The sequence below is a fragment of the Mixophyes fleayi genome, chromosome 1, assembly GCF_038048845.1.
Source record: "Mixophyes fleayi isolate aMixFle1 chromosome 1, aMixFle1.hap1, whole genome shotgun sequence".
In the NCBI taxonomy this organism is placed as follows: domain Eukaryota; kingdom Metazoa; phylum Chordata; class Amphibia; order Anura; family Limnodynastidae; genus Mixophyes; species Mixophyes fleayi.
In genome coordinates this window covers 134,771,382-134,798,749 of record NC_134402.1, presented here as the reverse complement: position 1 = coordinate 134,798,749, position 27,368 = coordinate 134,771,382, and the positions used below count along the sequence as shown (strand labels likewise).

Here is a 27,368-nt window from a genome sequence, read left to right as displayed (position 1 = left end):
TAATTATTAACAAATCATAAAAAAATGTAAAAAAATTATACAAAAATAATTAAAAAAATATATAAAAAAATAATTTAAAAAGTATAAAAAAAATTCTAGAGCAATATATTCTTGCAGTCCAGAAATATTAGTACTGCAATACCTACGTTCACTGTTCTTGCAGTCCAGAAATATTAGTACTGCAATATTTACCTACGTTCACTGTTCTTGCAGTCCAGAAATATTAGTACTGCAATATTTACCTACGTTCACTGTTCTTGCAGTCCAGAAATATTAGTACTGCAATATTTACCTACGTTCACTGTTCTTGCAGTTCAGAAATATTAGTACTGCTATATTTACCTACGTTCACTGTTCTTGCAGTCCAGAAATATTAGTACTACTATATTTACCTACGTTCACTGTTCTTGCAGTCCAGAAATATTAGTACTGCTATATTTACCTACGTTCACTGTTCTTGCAGTCCAGAAATATTAGTACTGCAATATTTACCTACGTTCACTGTTCTTGCAGTCCAGAAATATTAGTACTGCTATATTTACCTACGTTCACTGTTCTTGCAGTCCAGAAATATTAGTACTTCTATATTTACCTACGTTCACTGTTCTTGCAGTCCAGAAATATTAGTACTGCTATATTTACCTACGTTCACTGTTCATGCAGTCCAGAAATATTAGTACTGCTATATTTACCTACGTTCACTGTTCTTGCAGTCCAGAAATATTAGTACTGCAATATTTACCTACGTTCACTGTTCTTGCAGTCCAGAAATATTAGTACTGCAATATTTACCTACGTTCACTGTTCTTGCAGTCCAGAAATATTAGTACTGCAATATTTACCTACGTTCACTGTTCTTGCAGTCCAGAAATATTAGTACTGCTATATTTACCTACGTTCACTGTTCTTGCAGTCCAGAAATATTAGTACTGCAATATTTACCTACGTTCACTGTTCTTGCAGTCCAGAAATATTAGTACTGCAATATTTACCTACGTTCACTGTTCTTGCAGTCCAGAAATATTAGTACTGCAATATTTACCTACGTTCACTGTTCTTGCAGTCCAGAAATATTAGTACTGCAATATTTACCTACGTTCACTGTTCTTGCAGTCCAGAAATATTAGTACTGCTATATTTACCTACGTTCACTGTTCTTGTAGTCCAGAAATATTAGTACTGCTATATTTACCTACATTCACTATTCTTGCAGTCCAGAAATATTAGTACTGCTATATTTACCTACGTTCACTGTTCTTGCAGTCCAGAAATATTAGTACTGCTATATTTACCTACGTTCACTGTTCTTGCAGTCTAGAAATATTAGTACTGCTATATTTACCTACGTTCACTGTTCTTGCAGTCCAGAAATATTAGTACTGCTATATTTACCTACGTTCACTGTTCTTGCAGTCCAGAAATATTAGTACTGCTATATTTACCTACGTTCACTGTTCTTGCAGTCCAGAAATATTAGTACTGCTATATTTACCTACGTTCACTGTTCTTGTAGTCCAGATATATTAGTACTGCTATATTTACCTACGTTCACTGTTCTTGCAGTCCAGAAATATTAGTACTGCTATATTTACCTACGTTCACTGTTCTTGCAGTCCAGAAATATTAGTACTGCTATATTTACCTACGTTCACTGTTCTTGCAGTCCAGAAATATTAGTACTGCTAAATTAAAATACGTTCACTGTTCTTGCAGTCCAGAAATATTAGTACTGCTAAATTTACCTACGTTCACTGTTTCTGCAGTCCCAAATAATAGGTACTGCAATCTAAATGACTACGTTCACTGTTTCTACAGTCCCAAAAAATAGGTACTGCAATCTAAATTACTAGGTTCACTGTTTCTGCAGTTCCAAAAATAGGTACTGCAATCTATATTACTACGTTCACTGTTTCTGCAGTCCCAAAAAATAGGTACTGCAATCTATATTTCTACGTTCACTGTTTCTGCAGTCCCAAAAAATAGGTACTACAATCTATATTACTACGTTCACTGTTTCTGCAGTCCCAAAAAATAGGTACTGCAATCTATATTACTACGTTCACTGTTTCTGCAGTCCCAAAAAATAGGTACTGCAATCTATATTACTACGTTCACTGTTTCTGCAGTCCCAAAAAATAGGTACTGCAATCTATATTACTACGTTCACTGTTTCTGCAGTCCCAAAAAATAGGTACTGCAATCTAAATTACTACGTTCACTGTTTCCGCAATCCCAAAGTGTTTGTGGTTTAGGGGTATGCTCTCTTGTGCTGCATATAATGGAGTACAAAAATTTGGAGGATAAAGTAGGGAAAGATCAAGACCCACTTCCTCCAAATGCTGAAGCTGCTGCCACTAGTCATGACATAGACGATGAAATGCCATCAACGTCGTCTGCCAAGGGCGATGCCCAATCTCCTAGTAGAGGGCATGTAAAATCCAAAAAGCCCAAGTTCACTAAAATTAGTAAAAAAAGAAAAATTAAAATCATCTGAGGAGAAACGTAAACTTGCCAATATGCCATTTACGACACGGAGTGGAAGGAACGGCTTAGGCCCTGGCCCGTGTTTATGACTAGTGGTTCAGCTTCACCCAAGGATCTAAGCCCTCCTCCTCCCCACCCCTCTAAAACATTTAAGAGACTTAAGCTGTCATCAACAACACAGCAAACAACTCTGCCTTCTAAAGAGATGGCATCACAAATCCCCAAGGCGAGACCAAGGGTGTTGGTGGTTGCGAAGCCTGACCTTCCCATCACTGTACGGGAAGAGGTGGCTCCTTCCACCATTTGCAGCACGCCCTCTGCATATGCTGGAGGATCACCCACAGTCCAGTTACAGATTTGGCTAATTAAGATGTCAATGTTGTACACCGGTAGGAGGATATTGATGTAGCTGGCGCTGAGGAGGAACTTGACGAGGAGGATGCTGATGTGGTTATCTTAAATGAGGCACCAGGGGGGGAAACAGTTGTTGTCCATGGGATGAAAAAGCCCATCGTCATGCCTGGTCAGAAGACCAAAAAATCCACCTCTTCGGTCTGGAGTTATTTTTATCCCAATCCGGACAACAAATGTATGGCCATATGTAGCTTATGTAAAGCTCAAATAAGCAGGGGTAAGCATCTTGGCCACCTAGGGACATCCTCCCTTATACGTCACCTGAAGAACCTTCATAATTCAGTGTTTAGTTCAGGACCTGTGGCTAGGACCGTCAGCAGTCCAGGGACACCTAAATCCCTTGGTCCTGTTGGATACACACCACCAACACCCTCCTCGTCAACTTCCTCCACGATCTCCATCAGATATAGTCCTGCAGGCCATGTCACCAGCATGACTGAGTCCTCTTCAATCCAGGATTCATCCGAGGAATCCTGCAGCGGTACGCCTACTACTGCCGCTGCTGCTGTTGCTGCTGGTTGTCGGTCATCTTCCCAGAGGGGAAGTCGTGGGAACGCTACGTCTTTCACCAAACAGTTGACCGTCCAACAGTCGTTTGCCATGAGCACAAAGTACGACAGTAGTCACCCTATTGCAAAGCGGATAACTGCGGCTGTAACAGCTATGTTGGTGTTAGACGTGCGTCCGGTGTCCGCCATCAGTGGAGTGGGATTTAGAAGGTTGATGGAGGTATTGTGTCCCCGGTACCAAATCCCGTCTAGATTCCACTTCACTAGGCAGGCGATACCCGGGATGTACAGAGAAGTACGAACAAGTGTCCTCAGTGCTCTGAAAAATGCGGTTGTACCCACTGTCCACTTAACCACGGACATGTGGACAACTGGTTCAGGGCAAACGAAGGACTATATGACTGTGACAGCCCACTGGGTAGATGCATCGCCTTCCGCAGCAACAGCAGCAGCTGCATCAGTAGCAGCATCTCCACAACGGCTGCTCGTTCCAAGGCAGGCAACGTTGTGTATCACAGGTTTTAATAAGAGGCACAACGCTGACAACCTCTTAGAGAAACTGTGTGAAATAATCTCGCAGTGGCTTACCCCACTTAGACTCTCCTGGGGATTTGTGGTGTCAGACAATGCCAGTAACATTGTGCGGGCATTACATATGGGCAATTTCCAGCACGTCCCATGTTTTGCCCACACCGTTAATTTGGTGGTGCAGCATTACCTGAAGAGTGACAGGGGTGTGCAGGAGATGCAGTGGCCCGCAAAATTGCTGGACACTTTCTGCATTCTGCCAGTGCCTACCGCAGACTCGAGCAACATCAAAAAAGGCTGAACCTGCCCTGCCATCACCTCAAACAAGAGGTTGTGATGCGCTGGAACTCCACCCTCTATATGCTGCAGAGGATGGAGGAGCAGCAAAAGGCCACTCAAGCCTACACAGCCACCTACGACATAGGCAAAGGAGTGGGGATGCGCCTGAGTCAAGCACAGTGGAGAATGATTTCCGTGTTGTGCACGGTTCTCCAGCCGTTTGAACTTGCCACACGAGAAGTCAGTTCCGACACTGCCAGCTTGAGTCAGGTGATTCCCCTGATCAGGCTGTTGCAGAAGCAGCTGGAGAAAGTGAGGGAGGAGTTGTTAAAGCATTGCGATTCCACAAAGCATGTAGCTCTTGTGGATGAAGCCCTTTGTATGCTTTGCCAGGATCCGAGGGTGGCCACTCTTTTAAAGTCAGAGGAATACATTCTGGCCACTGTGCTGGATCCTCGGTTTAAAGCGTATGTTGTGTCTCTGTTTCCGGCGGACACAAGTCTACAGCGGTGCAAAGACCTGCTGTTCAGGAGATTGTCCTCTGAAGAGGACTGTGACATGCCAACAGCTCCTCCTTCATTTTCTTCAACACCTGTGGCTGCGAGGAAAAAGCTCAGTTTTCCTAAAAGACCCGCTGGCGGGAATGCTGAGAACATCTGGTCTGGACTGAAGGACCTGCCAACCATTGCAGACATGTCTACTGTCGTTGCATTGGATGCTGTCACAATTGAAAAAATGGTGGAGGATTACTTTGCTGACACCATCCAAGTAGACATGTCAGACAGTCCTTATTTTTACTGGCAGGAAAAAAAGGCAGTTTGGAAGCCCCTGTACAAACTGGTTATATTTTACCTGAGTTGTCCCCCCTCCAGTGTGTACTCGGAAAGAGTTTTTAGTGCAGCGTGGAACCTGGTCAGTGAGCGGCGAAGGAGGTTGCTTCCGCAAAACGTTGAAAAAATGATGTTCATTAAAATGAATTATCAATTCCTCAATCAAGAACAGCACTGACCTCCAGAGACTACAGAGGGACCTGTGGCTGTGGAGTCCAGCGAGGACGAATTGATAATGTGTGAGGATGAGGAAGTACACACTGTAGGGGGCGAGGAATCAGAGGATGAGGACGACATCTTGCCTCAGTAGAGCCAGTTTAGTTTGTACAGGGAGAGATGAATAGCTTTTTTTGTGTGGGGGCCCAAACAAACCAATCATTTCAGCCACAGTTTTGTAGGCCCTGTCGCTGAAATGATTGGTTTGTTAAAGTGCGCATGTCCTATCTAAACAACATAAGGGTGGGTGGGAGGGCCCAAGGACAATTCCATCTTGCACCTCTTTTTTTTCTTTGCCAGCTCGTTTTGGGGGGGTCCAAACAAACCAATCATTTCAGCCACTGTTTGGTAGGCCCTTTCGCTGAAATGATTGGTTTGTTAAAGTGCGCATGTCCTATTTTAACAACATCAGGGTGGGTGGGAGGGCCCAAGGACAATTCCATCTTGCAACTTTTTTTTTGGCATTATGTGCTCTTTGGGGCCTAGTGTTTCAAACTGTCATCCTGTCTGCCCCTGCAGTACCACTCCTATATAGTCATCCTATGGCAAAGCGGATAACTGCGGCCGTAACAGCTATGTTGGTGTTAGACGTGCATCCGGTGTCCGCCATCTGTGCAGTGGAATTTAGACGGTTGATGTAGGTGTTGTGTTCCCGGTACCAAATCCCGTCGAGATTCCACTTCAATAGGCAGTCCAGAAATATTAGTATCAGATATTAAACTACGTTCACTGTTCCTGCAGTGCAGAAATATTAGTATCAGATATTAAACTACGTTCACTGTTCCTGCAGTGCAGAAAGATTAGTATCAGATATTAAAGTACGTTCACTGTTCCTGCAGTGCAGAAATATTAGTATCAGATATTAAAGTGCGTTCACTGTTCCTGCAGTGCAGAAATATTAGTATCAGATATTAAAGTACGTTCACCGTTCCTGCAGTGCAGAAATATTAGTATCAGATATTAAAGTACGTTCACTGTTCCTGCTACATCAAAAAAGCATGAACCTGCCCTGCCATCAACTAAAACAAGAGGTAGTAACGCGCTTGAACTCCACCCTCTATATGCTGCAGAGGATGGAGGAGCAGCAAAAGGCCATTCAAGCCTACACAGCCACCTACGATGGGCCACGTGTTTGTGCCGCCCACTTGTGTCACTTAGCTTAGACATCCAGCTACCTCGGTGCAACCTTTTTGACTAAAAACAATATTGTGAGGTGTAAGGTGTTCAGAATAGACTGGAAATTAGTGGAAATGAATGTTATTGAGGTTAATAATAGTGTAGGAGTGAAAAAAATATGGATTTTAGCACTTTTTATGCTTTTTTAAAAAAAATCAGAACCCAAAACCCAAAATCAGAACCAAAACCTTTCGTCGGGTGTTTTGGCAAAACAAATCAGAACCCAAAACCTCAAGCTAATCAGAACCCAAAACCCAAAACACCAAAAGTGGCCGGTGCACACCCCTAGTTTATTTGTAATATATGTGGATCTGAAATCTGGACATTACATAAAAGAGTTAAATATGCTTTTGCAAATATAGGTAACTGGGTAATGCTGGATCAAATATCCAATAAAGTAAATAAACTAGGCTCTTCCAGCTTTGTTCCCTGCCCCAGGTATCATGGAAGCTGAGTTTGTTTTCAGCAATTTTTGTAGTGCTCTGTTAGATTATTGTTTAACGTGCACTAAAAGAGCTCTCCACTAGATGCCACTGTTGTCCTTGCTAAATAGAATGCTTTGGGCCTGCGCTGATTCTTCATACTGCTTATTTCCTCAGATTAAAGCTCTCATAATGGATTCTTTTCCTCAGTAACACAAACAGAAGGGAATTGGGACCACAGTTCACTTCACCACTGTAGTCAAGAAATAACAGTGTAACTGATATGCTGCAAGAGAGAGACCTGATGTGTTGCTGCTCTCTTCTTAGTAAATAGGTGTACAAGGATGATTGCGGGATTACCACCAAGACCACCAAGTCAGCGGCTTCACTAGGATTTTACTAAAGACAAGGAACAGAAATAAGACGATTCAGCCTATTCATTCATAGCAATATGATTTACATATCCAATGTCATCTTGCTTTTATTTCTATAATAAAACTAATGTATAGTCATAGAATGTACACAGCAATTATATACCACAAAATTGAGACCCACAGCACATAAGCAGTTTTTTTTTATTATTTTGTTCCATCATGTACAGATTTTTATTGTCCATGTTTCGATAAGCATGTGACTTAAGGCTTGAACATAGCTACAATTGCGGGGATGCAAAATGTTGCTACTTCTAAAGGGAAGAGCTGAGCTATTAGGGAACTATTCTTGCTGGATAATGAGCTTTTATTGCATTAAAAGATATAATAAGCGATTTGAGTCCAATTGGGAGAAAAGCACTATATAAATAGAATTATTATTAATTATAAATTTTAAAGCAGCAATTCCACATGGATGTGTTTTAAACAGCAAGTTAAGTACATTTTAAGTATGCATCTGACAGACGTTTTTTTTAGCTGTCCTTCTACAAATCAATATCTCCTTTTCAAAATCTCTCTGGATGTTACAAAGTATGGCTTACAGGCATAGACAGTCTGCTACACAGACACAGGCTCATAGCTATCAGCATATCATGTGACGGCAGAGGATGGGACAAGTAGGGGGAAAGTCTAGAGCATGACTGTTGTTGCCATGGTTGTCCTTAATACCATCCTAAAGAAACAAACCAAGGGAAACTTGTTATAGCCAGCCAGTGATTTATGTTAAAAAAACCACACCTAATATTGTTGCAAATGAAATTATTATTTCAAAATGATTCATTCACATCAATTTGCTTGAATTCACTGTCACAATGGATACAATTTGAAATATCCTAGGCTGATTTGGCTTGCTAGAATTCCCACAACAGAGTCATAGGTTGCTTACCTTTCCTTTAGATTAGGATACATTTTTACATCATATATTTATAATGTTTTTAGTAGAACTTAAACTACCACTTTCACACATTCTTCAGATATATAATTTAATCTGACATACAAACTTGTACAAATAGCAGATATAACTTGTACAGGCAAGTTGTTAAATCTAGCCAGGGCAAATGTTAGTCTGGCAGCGAGCACACAGGACTGGCCCATAGTGCATGACCAGTGGCCCATCTGTGATGAAAGCTCCACTTTAAAATGTATTATGCGGCTTGCTGTATGCCAGAGTGACCAATGGCTCTATAACTATTTTGGACAAGTTACAGCTTACTGTTTGGTGGGGAATGGAGTGCTTTGTAGTGTTTTGTAGTTCCACAATACTGAAGAGCCATTGGCACTGACAATAGCAAGTTGCTATTGATTGATGGTCCATCTGCCTTGCAGGTTGTATTCTGGCCTGTCTGCTTCTGCGGAGCAGTGCAAGGGAACAGAGTCCATCCACGTGAGAAGCTATGAAGTAAATATGCTTTGAATTTGCAAGTCTGATATGTTAAGGTCTCTCACTATATTAAAAAAGACCCATGTCACAAGAACTATGTTTAAAAAAGTATTTATTTATTATTTTGGAACATAATTTTGATAACACTAGTCTAAATTAACATTACAAAATAAGCTTGATGAGCAATAGAAATCCCGTTCCAATATATAGGGGTAGAGTCAATAAGCCGCGTTGTTCTTTAGAACAACGCAGCCCACACATTATTACCGTTACTATGGTATTTCTCAGTGGAATTTTGCTCATGACTCACAAAGCCCCAGCAATGTCCCTGACCCACAGCCAGCCCGTCCATGGATATAGCCATAGCAGCTGATGTAAATACCATGGAGGTCTTTTAGGATAAGCAAAATAATCAAGCAATGGGCAAAGTCCTCTATGGTGATATCATGTGATTCAATTTGCTCTGGTTTGCCTAGCTTTCTACCAAATTGCATATGTTTATGGAATAATATAGAGGGGCATCTTTGGAGAAGCAGACGTTTGCACTAGCCAATGGAATAAGGAAGGTGGAGTGAAATTGTTCTTTGCAGAGAAGGAGTAGGCACATCGCTATGTCTAGTTCTGAGGAGCAGCGTAAAAGGGAGAATATTAAAATGAGATAGAGGGTTGGAAAGAACATAGTTTTAGGTCAAGCTCTACATCACCATCTGCTGGACACATATGGTCTTGCCACAGTTGTGCTTTACTTTTAATATGCAAAACAGTTTTCCTTGGGTCAATGTTGAGATTCCAGACATCTGTAACCACCCCTATATAATTTGCCTTACATAGTGGTATATAACCTGCTCAAATAACCATATAGTCTAGGGGGAGAATTTCAATACTATTCATTCCAAATGAAAATATCATGAAAATCATATTTTTTATCTATTTTATGTTTTCCATAGCCACATTCGCTTACTATGGTTGGTATCTATTTAATTGATTCCCTATTTTAAATATGCTTTCAGCTGGAGTATACATCCCAGTAATACATTCAGAATCCTATTCACATTTGACACATACATGTTACCTTTCCAGATGTGGTATTGTTTGCTCACCCAGATGGCTAAAGGCTAATTCCACCTTTATAGTGGAAATTTTGAAAAGTTATTCATCTGAATTCCGGGGGTTCCGCTATGAGGATCCTCTACCCTGCAGTGTTGGGGTCCATGGTCCCCACAACAAAGGCCCTGATGTACAAGTCTGTTGGTCCCACCTCCTGATCTGATCAGTGACCAGGCTGATGGTGTATAAATGTGCAGTGTAATGCTGCTGGATTGTTGGTTCTGTGTCATTTGCATTTAGAGCCCTCTTGGCCTGGAGAGGAGGATCGAGGGCAGGCAAGCACAGGTTCTCGTGGCATGCCCCATATAAATACACTTCATATCATTTTGGGGTCCTGGTGTAAAAAGTCTGCTGATGCTTAAGACCTTATTGTCTTTTCATTTGATTTAGTCTACAGAGTAGGAAGAGATCAGGTTTGAGAGGTAAAGTGAAGTAAATAGGCATTAGTTTAATGTCCATGCCACAAATTAAGCTTCTTGTCATACTGAAAATCAATTAAAAAAAGAACACCATTGAGATTCAGAATTTTTGACTCATTAGGTATATACCAAAGCTGCCTATTAATGTAAATGCTTCTACTTACAGTCCTAGGAACATTGTGCTATCACATATAATGTGTCAGTAAAATTAATGTTAGTATTTTTTTAAAATAAAATATATTCAAGTAAGATTGCCCTTTATTAGACTAACATGCACTAGACTAGATTAAATGCTGATTTGTACTATAGGATACTGCACGCTTGCATACATGTTAGTAAATTACCACAAAATGCTTACAATTAATAGAGTTACTTATGAGTTTAACTTTGCTTTGCACTTAATTGTGGATGTTAAACTCAATCTTATGTAATCTGTACATGGAAATGGTGAGGATGGTTAGCTCTTAGCCCTTTTAATGATAATAATTTTTATCAGAGCTTAGAACATGGAGCGGGTATTACTAAAGGTGTAAACTTATTTGTCAAAACAATGTTTATCTTTCCAACTTTTGAAAGCATTTTAAAATAAATTTGAGACCTATTTTAAAAAAAGTATGCAATTAGTTGTCTATAGAGTAATAGGGGGGGGGGGGGGGGTACAGCAACTGTGCTAGATTTGTTGGATAAGTAGGATACCATACACCTATAATGTATTTCTGACCTTCAAAGATAATTCTCAATCAAAATACGTATTTTGGGTATGAAAATCACAGTGTGCAGCTATGGGAAATATATTAATGCAAGTCAGTTTTATGTTGGATTTTTGAACGCAAGTGTCATTGCATTTTTATTTGATCCTCTACTTGATTTTGGAGCATTTACACCTGTTTCCATCATTTACTCCTAATTAACATCTGAACATACATGCGTGCATTTCTTTAATTACCCTCACTCACCTTATTACTCCTAAACACTGATGTTTCATGACAATTACATCATATTAGCCCTTTCATTGCACTACCTCATCAACCTGCACTATTCCATGATAACAATAACCCCTTTATAACATATTTTACTATCTAATATGTCTCATTATTAAATATTTGCTTAGAAAAAATAAAACACACATACAAAGGTTTTTTTTAAGCTACAAAAAAACATTTTATATCAAAATAAATAACATTAGCAAGTGAAACACAAACTTAAAAAATGTTATAATTTCTAAATATTTTGTAATAGATTTTTTTTAATCTTATGCACAATAATGGGGGAAGTATTCCTTCTGCAACTGAAAAAAATTTAGAATCAAAGTACTACATTTTAACATCACAACATTATTACGTTAGAAACATATCTTTGCTCTATATGTGCAAATTTGTCCCACATTTTTATAGCTCTGCAGAGTTCAGAGGTGCTACTTTCATTGATATTCTATTAAAGATTCATCTTAATGTGAACACAGTACTAGTCAGAGGACTGAATTTTGGAGGCACATGCAGATAAATTGTGGAGGATTTGTTTTACGTAAGAGCAAACACTTATTAGGCCCATTAAGTCAGACACCTGTAAGATAGTAATCTTTGCCTTGTCCAGGGCAACTACAGATGAAATCTGAGGCCCAAGCAGCACAGGGAATATTATGGCAGGCAGGGCCTGATTAAGGGTTCTGGCCGCCCTAGGCTAATACGGCCGCAGCGCCCCCCCCCCCCCCCCCTCCTCTGAATATATAGGTGTATAGGAACACTCCTGAATATGAATGTTCAGGTGTATTCTCCAGCATTCAAATTTAGACAGATTGTGCCATTGTCTCTTACCTGTTCTTGCTCTTCTCTCTTGCAACTTTGTTATCCTCTCGCTGGCTTCTGGAAAGTTGGCGTCCTTTTTTGAAAATGCAAAAATGTATTATAATGCAAACCCTGAATGATTAGGCCCTTTAGTTAAAACAAAACACTCCATTATGGCCAGCTAAAAGTACCCCATTGGACAGGCATATATAAGCAATATCTGAATATTTGTTGTCAATCAAATACAAACCTCTACCAGCCCCATCTCACTAATATTTAGTATTCTAGTGATTGCTGAGACCACCCATGTGACCACCACACAATCATGAGATTCTGCCCCCAAAGCTGCTCTATTTTTTAAATACCCCCTGCAGCCATTTTCCTTAACCACAACCCCCCCCCCCCACAGCCATTTTCCTTAACCCCTGCTGCAGCCATTTTCTTTACCTCCCACCCTGCATCCATCCCCCTTGCAGCTATTTTCCTTACCTCCACTCTGCTAGCTAGCTATCCCCCCCCCGTCACATCAAAACTCCCCCAGTCACATATATCAGCTCCCCTCCTCTGCCCTCCTTCATACATATCAACCTCTCTACCTCCCTATAGATTTTCATGGCAGCCCCCCCCTCCCACCCTATAGATTTGTATGACAGTCCCCCTCTCCCTCCCTATACATATGCATGACAGTCCCCCCTCTCCCTTCCTATAGATATGCAGGGTAGTCCCCCCCCTCCCTATAGATATCCAGGGCAGTTCCCCCCCTCCCTATAGATATGCAGGGCAGTTCCCCCCCCCTCCCTATAGATATGCAGGGCAGTTCCCCCCCCCCTCCCTATAGATATGCAGGGCAGTCCCCCCCCCCCTCCCTATAGATATGCAGGGCAGTCCCCCCCCCTCCCTATAGATATGCAGGGCAGTCCCCCCCCCCCTCCCTATAGATATGCAGGGCAGTTCCCCCCCCCCTCCCTATAGATATGCAGGGCAGTTCCCCCTTCACTTACCTGTAGTTGTGCCAGCGTCGCTCCTCTCCTCAGATCAGCAGATAGGAAGTGAAGACGTCCTGCTTCCTGTCTGCTGCACAGCAACAGGCAGCCTGGCGATTGGCTGTGTGTTGCTAACCACTGACCACCAATGCTTTTGATCGTCGAACCCTCCACCCCCCCGCAGCGACCCCCCCCCCCCCGCGGCGACCCCCCGCCTCCCCCACCCCGAAAAAAAAAATGAATGAAGGAAAAAAAAAAAAAAAAAAAAAAATTTAAAAAAAATAAATAAAAAAAATACCCACAGTGCAGCGCCCCCCGGGACCCAGCGCCCCAGGCTGCAGCCTGGTCAGCCTAGTGGTTGATCAGGCCCTGATGGCAGGGGGAAAGCGACAGCACAAGACCAAATGAGATTTGTGTGGTTTAGTTGTGTTTGTAATTGTCACTAATTTGTTTGTTTGTCACCACTAAATGCACTGTTTTGATTTCAAATGGTTTCCTGTTTTTTTAAACATTTTTGGTAATCATTCAATTTAAAGTCAGCACAAAAGCTACATATAAAATAAGATGAAATCACATATGTCTCGAAGGTTGAATAATCTTATGAATCTGGAGAACTAGGATCAACGTCATCTTCCTCCTGGCCAGCAACCTCGGTCTCTTCCACCCATGGAACACCACTCTGGATGGTAATATTGGGAAATATCACAGACAGACCAATGATGCCGCAAACTATATCAGACGCATACATAAGGACTCCACTAGTCCGGTCAAGGCAACGGAATCTGACTTTCATAAACCCAAAAGTCCGCTCTATGACCGATCTGGTTGAGGTATGCGCAGAATTGTATGCAACCTCTTGCTTTGTGTGTAGTTGTAAAATTGGATTGTTAAAGCCAATGAGAAAGACATTTTGACACTATATAGAGTTATTCTAATCCAACAGTATTCCACACTTTTTTTCTAACTATGCCAAAATGCAAAGAGTGTTAAAATTTGGCTAAAGTGCTAAACCAATCTTTTATTAGTCCAATGTATACAAATCTATTTAGGGATAAAAAGGCCTAATAATAAACAATTAAGTCAATAACAAAAGTACCTAATAACCACGTATATCTAAGTGGCCTTGCCACCTCCTCCTTGCCTCTGGGCTAATCTGTGGCACAGGCCTGTTGCCTGAATGCAAAGAAGTTGTGTACACTCCCAAGCTATTTAACAACCGGGCATCAAATCGGGAGAGATGCATCACATATAGCCTGGACATTGATCTAGGGCTAATGCTTTCTAATGGAAAAAATAGATGCCTTATTTACTTTACAAGGGACTCATCACCGAGTGGCAGATGGATAAATTGATGAATGCGCAACAGGAAAGCCTACAGCACCACCCTCAGCATACAGCTAAAGTTGGGCTGGGGCAAGCATATCCACTGTAGTCTGGAATGTTGCCATGTTAGTATTGCCGTAGGAATGTTGCTCAGAGGTTCTAGGTCACTCTGCACTATAAGTAGGATGCCCATGATGACATGGGGTGGAAGGCGATAGCAACGGATAAACTCAGCATCTGAAATTCCAAAGATGCTGACACATGACCTGAAGAGATGCTGTACAATGATATGCTATACGTGAGAAAGATGGAGGGGGGAATAAAATATTACCTTATGCAGTGTAGCTTTGTGGGTCCCCTTTGAAATTACACATTATAGACCAAACATACTTAAAATACCAATACTTGTCCCATGTTAATATTTTAAGGTTCTGTGATACAAAAAATAGTAATAAAAAAAATTCAATACCATAAAGTGTGTAATGTTAGTGTAAAAAAATAAAAAAATTGAAGAACAAAAGAAAACCACAATGCTAATGTACACATATATATATATATATATATATATATATATATATATATATATATACATTTCTAAAAATATATTGCAGTGCAAATGTCTTTTGACTCGCATATATTGCAATAAGTCACTGATATGGCATGCTGGTACATGTAGTATCACCACAGCTGATAAATATATATATATATTATTAGAGTAATTCTATAGTTTTCAAATAATCATTGCATAAGCGATTTGTGTTTCCAAAGCACAAAGTAATTTATTTTAGCAGATGCAAAATTTAACAGTTCAATACATAATTATAATACAGTACAGCCAATACCAAAAGATACATACATACCGCTGCGCTCGCTTGCGCTAGCTGCGCTCCCATTGGTACCAGCGTACAGTACTTCACTCCAGAATACTGTGATCAGAGAATGACTGAAGCCAGTGCCAGCACAGCTATATTATATAAACTCAGTGTTACAGAGAAAGCAATGCAGATGATGTGGCTTGCTTCTATTGGTCCAGGTATCAGGAAGGTCCGGAGTGCTGCAGGTCATAGGCCAGTTCAAACCAAAATATCCAAAGGTGGGGGTCATCTCTCCAAGGGTTGTGCTCTGACTTTCCCGCCAAGACTCCAGTTTCAACTAGTCTATTAGCATTTTACAGTTGGTATCACTCTGATCATTTATTCCCTAACATCAATAACTAGAGTATGCAATGTGCGACCTCTTCGGCGAATTAATCGGACAACTGTTGATGAATAGGGGATTAAATGACACCAAACATGACACAGTTCCTGCAACCTAAACCTCAAATAACACTAAAGTGTACATATAATCATAATATGTAAACTAATAATAAACTAAATACTATCTGCTCATAAATCACTGTGGAATGGAACCAATATAAATATGAATTATATAAATAACTAAATAATAGAGTGTGAGAGTGTGCGTGTGTATTTTACCGCGTGATCGCGCAATGCCCCGTGTAGTGTGGCATACTGATCGCGATCGCACAGTAAAACAATATTAACCAATATATTTTTGTTCACCCAATTACACGACTTCGACAATATATATATATATATATATATATATATATATATATATATATATATGTATATACTGATCCCACCTCTACCGGTTCATGTAGCAAGACACTCTGTGCAGAGCGTCAGTGACTCCCACTGATAGTGTCATGGCCACTCTGCACAGAACACCTACATCATGGAGTTGTACTCTGACCCCTAATTGACTGTACTCCCCATCAGGGTAAAATGTGCTAGTAGGGGTAGTTTGCAGCCAGGATAAAGTCCTGACTATGTGGGACAGTTCACCAAAATTGGGTCTGTCAGGACAGAATCGGGTTAGTTGATAGACTGCTTACTCCTACCTGTAATTGCTGCTTTAAGTACCTGTTGATTCTTCTGGTGTCTCTGTTGCTGCCAGGCAGCCAATCGCGAGGCTGCCTGTTGCTGAGTGAGGTGGAGCTGCGCCTACAGAGGCCATGTGTGACTCAAGCTGTACCAACTTCCACCCAGTCTCAGGCGGTGGTCAGCGGTGCTCAACACAACAGGTAGGAACAATTTATTTTTAACATCAGGGGATATGTGACATCAAGAGATATGTGACAATAGGGGATATGTAACATCAGAGGTCATGTGACAATCAGGGATACTTGACAACGGTGGATGTGTGACAACAGACCCAACATTGAATATGTAACAACAGAGATATATGAAAACAGGCCCATCAAGGGATATGTATAAATATAATATGCATGTGTGATTGGCCTATGTGTTAGAGCATAGGGATCAGTTCCTGTTCTTACAGCAAAATTACCAACTTTTTCAATGGAGATTATACCCTGGTGCCACTGACGGTTAACTGTGTTTGACTATTTGTATTTTGAAGTCTGCTCAGATGTATGAGCACTTGAAGAGAGAACAGTTATATATAACAAATTTTCTACATTCCCCTTTGGCCATTTGAGGTAGTAGGAGGTATAAAAATAGCCAACAGCTGATAATCACGTTCTCACACATTAACCGCAGAGTTTGTTGTATCAGTAAAAATCATATTTTGCTCTCTGTATTGGCTGTCTGTCTCATGGGTGGCCTCTGTATTCTGTGGTGGTGAAAAGGTTGCCCTCTGTATTGTGTGGCAGTGACAAAGGTGTTATGTGTCGTATGGTGGTCACAAGGGTGCTATGTATTGTGTGGTGGTCCCAAGGGTGCTTTGTATTGTGTGGTGGCAGGGGCAGATTGGTCATAGGCCTTACCGGGAACTTTACCGGTAGGCCGATGACCTGAGGCCGCCTGCCAGTTTTTTTTTACATTTGAATTGTTTTTCTTCTTTATTTTGAACGAGGCCGCGGATCTCCTGTGGCCTGTCCCTCCCCCCCTTTGAGTGGCCTATCACAGAAGAAGTGGATATCACATGGGACGCGCACCATGTGACAGGTGCCGTCCCATGTGAGCAGAGAAGCGCAGCTGGAAGCGGCTAAAAGGTAAGTGAGTGCGGCGGGCTTATGACAGGGTCTGTGTGTATGTGTGTGGGAGCGCGGAGGGGGGGCCGACTCCTGTGAGTGTTTGTGTGTGTGAAGGCGGGGGGCAGCGATTCCTGTGAGTGTGTGTGTGCGCGCTCGTGGAGGGGGGGATGACTCCAGTGTGCGAGCGAGTGGAGCTGATTCTAGTGTGTGTGTGTGTGTGAGCGGCAGGGGGGCTGATTCCAGTGTGTGTGTGTGTGAGTGGAGGGGGATGGGCTGATGGCACTGTGTGTATGAAGGCAGCAGGGGGGGCTGATGGCACTGTGTGTGTGTAGACAGCAAGGGGGGGCTGATGGCACTGTGTGTGTGTGTGTGTGTGTGTGTGTGTGTGTGTGTAGGCAGCAAGGGGAGGTTGATGGCACTGAGTGCGTTGGCCAAGGGGACTTGTGGAAATGTAGTGTTTGTGTTGGCAAAAGGGTCTTGTGGCATTGTAATATGGGTGTGATGTAGGTGGTGGCTATTTAATGGGTACTATTTTGTTTGTGTATTGATGGTGGGGCAATTTAATTTAATAGCGGGGACTATTTAAGATGGGATGGTTTGGGGGCTATTAATTGATGTTGGGACAACGGTGGTATGTAGTGGGCAGTCTAGCAATATTCAGCCCTCTAATGGCATAATCAACTTTGTATTAATCCCGTCTCTTTTTGTGTTTGCCCTGCCTACACTTGATTTGGCCCTGCCCACATGAGGCCACTTCCAGATTTTTTTCCAGGGCCACTTTACGCTCCCAATCCGCCCCTGTGTGGTGGTCGCAAGGGTGCTGTGTGGTCTTCTGCTGCTGTAGCACATCCACTTCAAGGATGGCTGTGCTGTGCATTCAGAGATGCTCTTCTGCATACCACCCATGGTTAATTGAGTTACTGTCGCCTTCCTGTTAGCTGGAACCAGGATGGCCATTCTCTTCTAACGTCTCTCATTAACAAGGCGTTTCCATCCACAGAACTGCCGCTCACAGGATGTATTAGGTTTCGGTTTTGAGCACTGTTCTCTATACACTCTAGAGACTATTGTATGTAAACATCCCAAGAGATCAACAGCTTTTGAGGTACTGAAGCAACCCGTATGGCACCAACAATCATTCCACAGTAAAAGTCACTTAGATTGCATTTCTTCTCTATTCTAGTGTTTGGTCTGAGCAAAAATTGCAGTTTTTGACCATGTCTGTGTGCTTCTATGTAATGAGTTTCTGCTACAAGATTGGCTTATTAAATATCTCCATTAATTAGTAGGAGTTCAGGTATACCTAATAAAGGATAATAAAAGAATATGTCATGGTTTTGTAGGTTTGGGTCCTTGATCTGCCCAATTTAGCACTAATTCCAGCAAGACATGGAATCTAACAGGCAGATGGTGTTCACCACGGCCCGCCGCAAGGTGGTTTAGTCTTAGCTGCATCTGCACCGCAGGTCGCAACCCTTACTGGGAGTATCAGTGAGAGCTATAGGGGAATTCACAGAGATGAATCCATCTTAGAACAGTAGGTTCAACACTGGGATGGTGGAAAATACACAGGAGGTGTAATAGTCCGTGGACGGCAGGTTACCACTGGAATAGTGGAGTGTTCACTGGAGAAGTAATAGTCTGCGGACAGTAGGTTACTACTGGAATGGTGGGGTGTTCACAAGAGAAGTAATAGCCTGTGGACAGCAGGTTACCACTGGAATGGTGGAGTGTTCACAGGAGAAGTAATAGTCTGTGGACATCTGAAGAATCCCAGGAGATCAGAATTCCAGCAGGAGATACGGGAGCCACGTCTAGAACCAAGGAAGGTAACTAAAAGAACAGGCACTGAGTAGCTGCAGGAAGTGCCTTTTAAAGTTTGGAGCCAAATTAGCCAGCCAATGAGGAAGCAGCAGAGGAAATAAGGAGATTGGGTCTGCGCATGCGCAGACCGAAAGAGAAGATTGTGGACGGCCGGGACAGAGCGCTGCGGTCAGCGGGGAGCAGGTAAGTGTGCCAGGCTTCGGTTATGGAAGCTGTACGCCCGGCGCGTGACAATATTAGGATCAATATAGATACATACAATAGACATTTTTCTTACGTTTTCAGCACCCTGTACTTTGTTCAGTGTTGAAAATCTGAATAGCATTTTTCATGTATGATTCTATTAAGGCACGTTATAAACAGCGGCTTAGTGGTTAGCACTTCTGCCTCACATCACTTGGGTCATGAGTTTGATTCCCCACCATGGCTTTATCTGTGATGAGTTTGTATGTTCTCCCTGTGTTTGCGTGGATTTCTATCCACACTCCAAAAATATACTGGTAGGTTAATTGGCTGCTACTAAATGAACGTGTGTGTGTGTGTGTTAGGGAATTTAGACTGTAAGCTCCAGTGGGGCAGGGACTGATGTGAGTGAGTTCACTGCAAAATTAGTGGTGCTCTATAAATAGCTGCTGATGCTGATGATTAATGGATAATACAATAACATACCTTTACCTCTCAACTGTCCCAATTCCATCAGGATAGTCCTGATTTTAGGGGACTATCCTGATCAGCCAGGAGCTTGTCCCGGCATGAGGGAAAGCTGGGACTGATTTCCACTCTTCACTTTACATACATGCTGTGTGAACCAGTTAGTGGTGCACTCTTTATAAAGGAAGATGCAGTGTGCTCCCCAGAAAATTTTGCCAGCTAGGTGGCATTAGGAAGTAGCTGGGTGGGGGCAGTTGTAATACTTTGCAATAATATTGAAAAATGTTGGAGATTATTGCCCACACCTGTCAGAACTGGTGGTCAGTGGTCTAACACACACTGCTGGCTGTAGTGCTCACATAGTGCCTATTCTAATAGGAGAAACAATGGTTTATTCCATTATTATAGGACTCTTCTGGGCATCAAGAGCCAGATGGCAAGTAAAAACAGCTGGGTGGAGCACCAAGGAAATAGGTGCTGGGGAGAACACTGAGATAGGAGGGATATGTAGGTGGTTGGAGGGAAGTGCAAGCTATACCCTCCATGGTTCTGGCCATGCCAACACAAAGCTGGCCACACCCACACATCACTGGCCACACTTCCGGTGGGAAGGCGCTTCTCACAATCAGCCCTTTATAATTTTCAGCCCCATGCCCATGTGGCCCTTAATCTGGCCCTGCCCAAATGGATGGCTTGGACCAGTATACTACAGCTGTGGGGAAAGCCACTAAATGATAGGACCCATGGTGGGTACACCACTGTGCCAGGAGGGGAGCCCACTCCACCCCACCATCCAACACTCCCATAGCAGCGGGGTATGTGTGTGCATGTGCAGCAGGAGCAGCAGTCCTTAGTCCTTTAGAGAGTGAGCCGGGGGCGGGAGGGTTTGATTGGGCACAGGCAGAAGGGCATATTGCAGATTTCCCTGGTACCCTGGTGGGCCAGTCTGATACTGCTCATATTAATGCTATTTCCTGTGCATGTTGGTATTATTTCACCCATATTTGACTACTTATATATTGATCCATAAAGTTTCTTTATGCTTTTACCGCATGTTAAATCTTTTGGAATAAGACATTGTTGGTCATTTTATGCACTTAAACTTTTCAATCCATCATCAGAAAATCTCCTTATGTCTCCAGGCACATACATTTTTTAAAATCATATAGACAAAAAAAGAGATTCCCAGTCACAACATTTGTCAGCAAAGACAGTGTCCTTATAGTCCCCAATAAATCTGTCTCTTTGCAACCAACTCCTAAAAATACTTCCTCTAGATTAAGTGTGAACAGAAAATATCTGCCACATAAAACTATAAATTTCAAGGGAAGCTCTCAAGTACACCTACACCCATCTGTTAAGTTACATATAGTGCAATAAACATCTGGTGGGTTTTTTAAGAAAGAGTGTAGAGAAAATATTTCTAAACTTTAATCCCTTTAAATGATGCTTAATAGGATTCCTCAACAGCAACACAGCAGCACATTTATTTGTGTTGTAAATAATGCAAAACTCAAACACGGTTCATTTTGCTAATGATTAGAAAAGCAAGGCAATCTAATTAAACTCAGATAATGTTTGCATGAGGGGAGGTCACCAAGATGAACAGCCCCCATATAGAGCTGTATAGTGCATTGTTCAGATATACAAATTGCTGTACATACTAAACACTATTTGAGATGTTGTAACAGGCTCACTATAATAATTTAGGTTTGCCTTTTAATGGTTAACCATATATAATATAATATAATATAATATAATGGCAGGGTTAAATAAGGACTAAACATAAATAAATTGCTGTTCGTGCCCTGGAAAAGAAATAAGTATCAGGAACTTCCATGATGATCACTGTCATGTATAAAGCAAGGACAAAAGTTAAATTGCTATATTTGGCTTCAAATAATTGGATATACATAAATCATGTTTATCATTATCATCATCATCTATTTATATAGCGCCACTATTCCGCAGCGCTGTACAGAGAATTCATTCACATCAGTCCCTGCCCCATTGGAGCTTACAGTCTAAATTCCCTAATATATGCACAAAGACAGAGAGAGATAGAGCGAGAGAAAGAACGACTATGGTCAATTTTAATAGAAGCCAATTAACCTACTAGTATGTTTTTGGAGTGTGGGAGGAAACCGGAGCACCCGGAGGAAACCCACGCAAACACAAGGAGAACATACAAACTCCACACAGATAAGGCCATGGTCAGGAATTGAAATCATGACCCCAGTGCTGTGAGGCAGAAGTGCTAACTACTTAGTCACCGTGCTGACCCAATATCATACACTGGATGCACTAATAGAGCAGGTTAGATACTCTACCGAGCAGATGATTTACAGGATATGGTTTTCTCACAGATATAACAGTTTTGATGCCAGATTAATCACCTCCTTAAGGATGAAAAATACAAATGCAGAGTTGTTTGCATGATCAAATCAATGTTTTTATTTTAAAAATTAAGATATTTACAGAATTGCCACAACACTCTAAACCAAATCATATCAATTAGATTTGAAGATTAGTGACAAACCATCCTGAGGATTCTGGTTTGGAGACCGGTGACTGGACTTCTGTGGAATAGCCTGAGTGGGCCACGATATTACCTAACACACAATCTACTGCTACATAAGCACAGTGCTCTTTCAAAATCTAGTGCCAGAAAGCTTGTAAAAATTAATGGTAGTAAAACATTATGCAAGATGGTCATTCAGACAATTGACCTGTGATCACTTTGACCACATATTTGGTCATTCAGGAGGCCAGAGTAAAGTTATTGTATACTTCAATATATTCATTGCATTTCTAATTATCGTGTGTTATGAGTGAAATTGAATTGGTTGTGTACCTTGAGCTGTGATCACATTTCTTTCATTTGGCCTTGAAAATATATAGAGCACAGGGATGGTGCAGAAACCATTACCATGTGACCAATGCTGCATTGTACATTTTCTAACAAACAATATCCCACCACAGGATTTAGGTTCGGCGCTAATAGGGATAGGAAAATAATAAAATGTGAATTAAAATATTAAATCCAAAATGGATAAAATACAAGTATTGGAATAATCAAATACTATAAAATACTAAACGATAAACCTCATGATAAACCTAGGTGTTATCAACTCCTCTGCTGCTCATTAAGGGTCTATTGAAACTCTAAAGTACTGGAATCATTTAAAAATAATAATGGCGCTGTAAGAGTGATAGCTCCCAAGTATAAAGTATAAAATAAATTAATATATCACATATAATAAAAATAAAAAACATATCAACACAGATCAAAAAGTTATGATGACACAATTCCTCAGTAATATCAATGCTTATGAAATAGAGAATACAGTGTAATCAAATGTATCTGGATCTAGATAGTAAAAATATGGAGACTGTCCAGGGTAACAGAATACAAATCTAGGTCCCAATCACGGGGAAAATAGAGACAAAACCCCTGAAGGGTTGAGTACACACAGTTTCCAATAGGCAGATAGCAGATATAGGGTGAAGCTTGCCCGCACGGTAGGTTTAAATATTAAAAAGTTCCTCCGGAAGAAGTGAATAAATAATATGGCTCCTTACCAGGTCTGTAGAATCTCCTGGTATCCCTCAAGGGTAAGAAAGAAAAAGTCCACTGGGCGTGAGTATTACGGAATATACTGCTATGTAGTAAAGACAGTACTCACTAGTCTCCTCCATGGAAACTCCGCTCTGTACATTTTCTATCTCTTTTCTGCTTCTGTGCATGACAATTTTCAGATCTTACATAGTCCCTATTACTGTAAAAGATACAAGTAGCAATATAGTTCTAAGCAAAGTGTAAAAGAATTGACCACATCTCTATATCATGCCAAGGGTTACTCTCCATCACATCGTGTACTCAATATCCATTTTCACACATGTCCACATACTTCTCAATTTTCTTCATGCAGGGATCAGATTTCTGTTCTGGAGCTGGTATAATACTGGTTACATATTTAGACTGTGGATTCAACATCCATAAATGCTTATATTTCTAAATTATTTTACTAGAGTTCATGCTTAAAAACATACAACAAAAAGTGTTTGAAATGAGTATGTTTATAGTGCTCCGATCACGGAAGGTGGGTATTTATGAGAATGCAGGATAAATCGTAGCGTATTGTTAGGCTGTATTCTCATTAACATTGGATCAGTCTACAAAGTGTCTGTAGTATTTCCTGAAGTTTAAGGTATAGTAAAATGTGCAGCACATTATATGAAGCACCGTATTACATTTTTATTACATATGGTTTTACAATTGCAACAGTGACCTCTACAAACAATAAGGGTTTAGTACATTGTTGTCAACAAATCATGATGAAGATGGATAGGTTTTCTCAGATCCCCTTTTTCCCCACCTATAAACTTGTAACTCACAGGGCCTGAATCATTCTGAAATGCAAAACGGACATATTCAACAAGGAGCGGATGTAAAGATATGTCTGTGGAGGAATACGGGACTAGGTCCGCTCTGCTCCAACAGACAATAGACTGCAGGAGACGTCCAATACATACGTGAAATATAATAAAGTCCAAACGGAATGCACAGAAAAACAAGTAACTATTCAATTAAGGAAGCCCCCCGGCACCTGGCACCATAGTCAGTTATTTGCCTAATGCATTTTTCAATGCATGAGACTAACAAACTTCACAGACTCCTCAGGGTGCTGTGTGAGCGTTCTGAGGAGACATCAGGCAGCCCCACAACACTTTCTGTCAGGAGCAATGCGGCAGAACGGTACCGGTGATCGCAACTAAAGATAAGTAAGGGGGATGTAAATATAACTAAAAGGAGGGGGCTGTAAATATAACTATAGGGAGGGGGATGTAAATATACCTATAGGGAGGGGGTTGTAAATATAACTATCGGGGGGCTGTAAATATACCTATAGGGAGGGGGCTGTAAATATAACTATAGGGAGAGGGCTGTAAATATACCTATAGGGTGGGTTCTGTAAATAAAACTATAGGGAGAGGGCTCTAAATATACCTATAGGGAGGGGGCTTTAAATATAACTGTAGGGAGGGGGCTGTAAATATAACTTTAGGGAGGGGGCTATAAATATAGTTATAGGGAGGGAGCTGTAAATATAACTATAGAGAGGGAGCTGTATAGAAAACTATAAGGAGGGGGCTGGATAAAAATTATAGGGAGGGGTCTGTAAATATAATTATAGGGAGGGAGCTGTATAGAGAACTCAAGAGATGAGTTTGTATAGAGAACTATAGGGAAGGGGCTGTAAATATAACGATAGGGAGGTAGCTGTAAATATAATTATAGGGAGGGAGCTGTATAGAGAACTCAAGAGAGGAGTTTGTATAGAGAACTATAGGGAAGGGGCTGTAAATATAACGATAGGGAGGTATCTGTAAATATAATTATAGGGAGGGAGCTGTATAGAGAACTCAAGAGAGGAGTTTGTATAGCGAACTATAGGGAAGGGGCTGTAAATATAACGATAGGGAGGTAGCTGTAAATATAATTATAGGGAAGGAGCTGTATAGAGAACTCAAGAGAGGAGGTTGTATCGAGAACTATAGTGAAGGGGCTGTAAATATAGGGAGGGGTTGTATAGTTATATGGAAGGGGCTGGAAAGAAACTATAGGGAGGGACTCTAAAGAGAACTATAAGGAGGGGACTGTAAAGAGAACTATAGGGAGGGAGCTATATAGAAAACTATAGTAAGGGGGCTGTAAAGAGATTGGGACAGGGACAAAGGGAGAGACAAAGAGGTGGAAAGGGTGAGACAGAGGCAGCATTGGGAAAGAGACAGAGGGGGCAATGAGCGATATATGGAGGAGATGATAAGAGAGATATGAGGGTAAGAATAACACAGTTTTTCTCTATCATTTTTGTGAATGATGACACTATGCCCTTAATTTTAGATCATAGGGACACCATGTCTTTAGTGCCCCGGGTCTCTCAAAGCCTTAATCCAGCCCTGTATTTTGATAAGCATGCCTTATTTTTGCTGTTTTATTGATTTGGTGTTCAAATGGGGGGAAGGGGGTTAATCATGCCACCCAATTATAAAGCTTATCTGCCAGGCTGAAGTTTAAAACAGCCTTATTCAATTTTCCCAGGTAACCCCTTTTACCTAGATAGAAAGATAGATATATTCAAGATCAATAGATATATGTTATTATGTTATTATTAGATTCACAAAGGCACACTGTAAAAATGTTTGCCAGTTCTACTACTGTATCATTAAAATTCTACATGCAACATGTTTGACAATGATCAAAATTAGAGGACAGATTGGTCTATATTTCAGCAATCAAAGGTAACAAATTATGTGCCGCCCCTACTACACAATGCTGGAAGAATTTTCAACAATGCAATCTGCTTCATTGTCAAGATGGTGGTGAGTCTCTTGTCCCTATCTCGTACCCCAGCATTTTACGCCTACCAGGAAGAATAGATGTATCATTGAAGACACAAAATAAAATAAAAAAGTCTCAGGTAACACATCTGAGTGAACTTTAGTATTTTTCTTTAGCATCAAATACCATTGTTTACAAAACCTTTACAAGAAAAAAAAGAATTACCAACCAGATTTTGTGATCTTTCAAGGACTTAATTGGGTAAAAAGGCATGTACACACATGCATTCTCTGAATTACAGCATTGCAACACACTTGTATAAGTAACCAGTGGTCGAAGTGGAAAATTAGAAGTGGTGGTATGAAAAACGTAATGGGATGTAAGCGAATGGATTATTATAGTTTTACAATAAAGGTAGTAGGAGAAGTGGCAATATGGCATACCTCCGTATACACCCCCACTTCCACCACTGCATGTGACACATTATTTGTCCAGTTTTTTGTTATTTTTTTAACTGAAACCAAAATGTCTATTGTGTTTTAAAATTTAAAAATAGATTCACTTAAAAGAGCCATTGAGTCTTTTTTGGCAAACTAAACTACTTAGATATATTATGTCATTGGTTAGATACAATATCTACTAGAGTGTATCTAACAGGTACCTGAAACTGAAGAAATCTATTTTTCTTCTCTGGTTAGTGGGAGGGCATCATGTGGGCATGAACATACACTGCTCTTCATGGCATTGCTGAGTCATTGACAATTTTAGATTTTAGATTGTCAGGCTGAATATATTTGAAAAACGTTGGCCTGAAGTATCTGAATTTTAAGTTGGTCTCCTCCTTTTGATCCATGTTGCAAATTTTATACCTAACATAGTCCTGATATAGTAATGGAGCTGATAGGTAGGTTTATATTGTGAATATACGGTAATATACTGTACATATTGCACAGAAAAACAATTCATTAGTTTATATTTTTTTAAACACCAGTTTCGTGTTTTGTTTTTTATAATTTTGCTTTTTCCATTTATAGGATTTCTGACTTTTCCTAAATAGCACTCTTCTAATTGTATTTGTTCAAGTGTGTTTGTAATGATATTTATTATAGCAATATTATTAGTATAGGCAGCATGTAGTAATACATTCAGTAATTGTTGCTTACTGCTTGGCTGCTAGTGACAAGAAATTTCAAGCTTCAGGTGTACAAGCTATTGTTGATAATTGCATTTGCATTTCTATATTGGTTGGCTAACATTTGT

General features: G+C 40.8%; 1 long non-coding RNA gene across 2 annotated transcripts in view; it reads left to right on the top strand.

Moving 5' to 3' along the window:
• Positions 1-27,368, top strand: part of LOC142106008 (uncharacterized) — a 180,790-nt gene that overhangs the window by 26,464 nt on the left and 126,958 nt on the right. The window contains exon 3 of one of the 2 annotated variants that reach the window (XR_012679729.1): positions 7,036-7,413. The exons of the other annotated variant lie outside the window; for it this stretch is intronic. This is a non-coding gene — a long non-coding RNA (uncharacterized LOC142106008). Of the gene's footprint in view, positions 1-7,035; positions 7,414-27,368 lie in introns of those variants that run through there. 2 annotated transcript variants of the gene reach the window in all.